General features: G+C 40.3%; 1 long non-coding RNA gene across 1 annotated transcript; it reads left to right on the top strand.

The window, feature by feature from the left end:
- The first annotated feature begins 598 nt into the window (after positions 1 to 598).
- LOC122711107 lies at positions 599 to 2,203 on the top strand. Its single transcript, XR_006346044.1, has 3 exons — positions 599 to 926; positions 1,555 to 1,848; positions 1,949 to 2,203. It is a non-coding gene; the product is annotated as an uncharacterized LOC122711107 (long non-coding RNA).
- The last annotated feature ends 645 nt before the right edge of the window (positions 2,204 to 2,848 follow it).

Raw genomic sequence — 2,848 nt, 5'->3', positions numbered from 1 at the left:
AAGCCAAGTAAATCTGTTCCAATTCCCCCGCGTTCCTTGCCCCTTCACTTATTTCTTGCACCCTACTTGCTGGGATCCCAAGGGGGTCGCTTATTCCCTTAAGCCCGTTTCCATCGCGGATACGACGTCGTTCCACCCGCTGTTCTCCTGCCCGGCTTTCATTAACCCTTTCCGTTAAACCGTTGTTTGTACAAGACTTGCCAAAGCCCGCCACGTTCGAATCCAACGCCGCAATTTCGCCGCGTTTTAAACGTTCTTCGAGGAGGAGGAGGAGGAGGAGGAGGAGTTTCCGCGTTCGATCAAGATGGATTCGATGTTTTCGTTCGAGAAACGGGCGGATTTGTTATTCGTAGAATTCCAGTTAACGTGAGTTGCGAATACGTGCGTGATTCTTATCTTCTATCAATGTCAACAGAAGAGATGGAGCGTACGGAAATGTATTTATTTATTTTTGTTTTTCGAACATAACGCGTAATACGCGTTGCGAACGGTATGTTTATATACTTTAGATTAGACTTTCCTCCTCTGTGTGTATATATATATATATATATTGGAATATCGTTAATAACGTTTTCACGTTTCAGGTTCAGTAAAGTGTTGTACCGCGTAGCGAAACGAGCGTGCTTCGTTCTCGTGATTACGTGGAAACGAAGGAAAAGAAAGTATAAAGGTGTGAAGGGAAAGATATGCGAGAGATGTGTGAGTGTGAATGGAATGTGTAAGTGTAAAATGGGTGTGAAAAATTTGAAAAATGGCGGAGAATTAACGAGCAATTGATTAAATGTAACATTTCTCTTCAACTTTACGTTATATTGGAACACGTTGATTTAATTTAAATTAATTGTTAATTCACCAGGGTAACTTGGACCGAGAATATATCGAAGAGAAATGATGTGAATATTCAAGTCAAGGCTCTGCTATTTTGTGTAATGTACAATCTATTTTTTTTTTTTTTTCATGTTGCTTTTCTACGAGGGAGGGAGAGGAGGGGGTTGGAGAGGAGCCGAATCTGTTTAAACTCGTTAATATTAAAATTACGTGGACGACGAGAGTCGAGTTTTTAAGTTCGGGATCATTATGATGGCGAACTTTTTACAGTTTTTAAAGCGATGGAACGCGTGTAAAAGTGTGCGTGTAAACTGGCCGCGTAAAACTATTAATGCGGCGAGTTTGCGGCGACCTTGAGTCTACCACGAATATCGAGCTATGAACGATAATCGTGGACGGAGTTTTAAACGTGCGCAATACGGCAATGGGGGGAGTTTGTTGATTGCGTATTACCGTCTGATAAGGATACAGCGCGATATATAATTTAACTCTTTGTGCAGAATTTTTATATTAGGAAATTGTTTCAAATTTTCCTTTTTCGGATAATGTAATTTATTGATTTTTCGTCTCTTGTTTCACTGAATTTTTATATTAAATATAAATGTGGTAAAAGTTTTCAAGATATTTGTAAGATTGTCCATGCCATATTTTTCACGTGATACATCTCTAATAATATAGAGAAATAAACTGTGTATAATTAAGTAATACTTTTTCTTTTGACGACAGGGAAGAAGAAATATTGGATATTGTGCTTCGAACGGATCGAAAGATAGACGAATGAAGGAAATAAAATATCAAAATGGGAAGTGCTTAAAAATAGCAATTATCAGCTGCTCCCTTTAATAGAAAGAATTATCGAATAAAGTGAGGATTTTTAAGCACTTAGTTAGGAACGATTAATAATCGACAATGGGGAGGATGCTCGACGATTCGTTTCGTTCGGGAAACTTTAGCAATTACTGATATTCTCGCGTTGGACGGGAACGAGAAGGAGGAGAAAACATTAAGAGTTTGATAAAAGTGAGATTTCTTCGGGAGGAGAGTAAATTAAAATCCGCTTAATAAATTAAGCGATTAGTCAAAGACTCATTTTTCTTTTTTTCTTTTTTTTTTTTTTTAGACGATCGCTACTTCCCCTCTCGAAAAACGAAGACCCCTCTCTTCAACGTCAACCTCCAACGAAAATTATCATACCATTGCACGAATTTTTATCTAAAAAAAAAAAAAACAAAACCATGAAAAATCAAAATTCCTCTCCTCTCTAAACACATCATTGTCCGTTTTAATCCCCCTGCTTAACCTCTCTCGAATTAGAAAACACTCCCCGCCATTATATCTCCGCGCTTAATATCCCCTGAAACCCATATAGATACGAATTTTTCGCGAATTTACTTTCTTTCAACGAATTAACCCGAATTTCGTTCCAAGACGGGGGTTGAATTACGAGGGGGGGAGAGGGGGTGAAAATACGGTGAAAATCTTGTTTGCACGCCGCGTGGAGGAACGCCGTTTGTCCTACCTGCGCTCCACTCCTCTTATTGTTAATCTCCTTAATGCACGCTCCACGCCTGGTGGAAACTGGCACAACCACCGGTTGGCGAGTGGCCGCCATTTTCGTGTTTATTATTTATCGTTGGACCGCGCCCGTAGCGCTACCTAGGTCGCAAACATCTGTGCAAACCCAGCGTACAATAGGGGTAGGTATGTGTTTATTAAATTCAGAATTAGACGGGCCGGCTGACATCTCGGATTCCAGGCTTCCCTGGAAACGGCGAATCACCGTTGTCACACCACCTGCTAATTTCACTTCCGCCGATTTCCACCGCGCTAGATGGCGTGCACGTGCGCTTATGCGCCGCTCGTAAAGATACGTCATCGAGTAAAATATATATCGTTTGTCATCCGAACGAGTCGTGTGCGGATTTCGATCCGTTATGAGAATATACGAGGGGAGAATCTTTTTTAAATTCGTTTGGTTTTTGATTTTAATCTTGAAAAATAATGGTGCGATGGAAAGTTT

The sequence above is a fragment of the Apis laboriosa genome, unplaced genomic scaffold, assembly GCF_014066325.1.
Source record: "Apis laboriosa isolate Shangri-la unplaced genomic scaffold, ASM1406632v1 scaffold16_cov148, whole genome shotgun sequence".
Classification (NCBI taxonomy): Eukaryota; Metazoa; Arthropoda; class Insecta; order Hymenoptera; family Apidae; genus Apis; species Apis laboriosa.
This window is presented reverse-complemented; position numbering and strand designations above follow the sequence as displayed.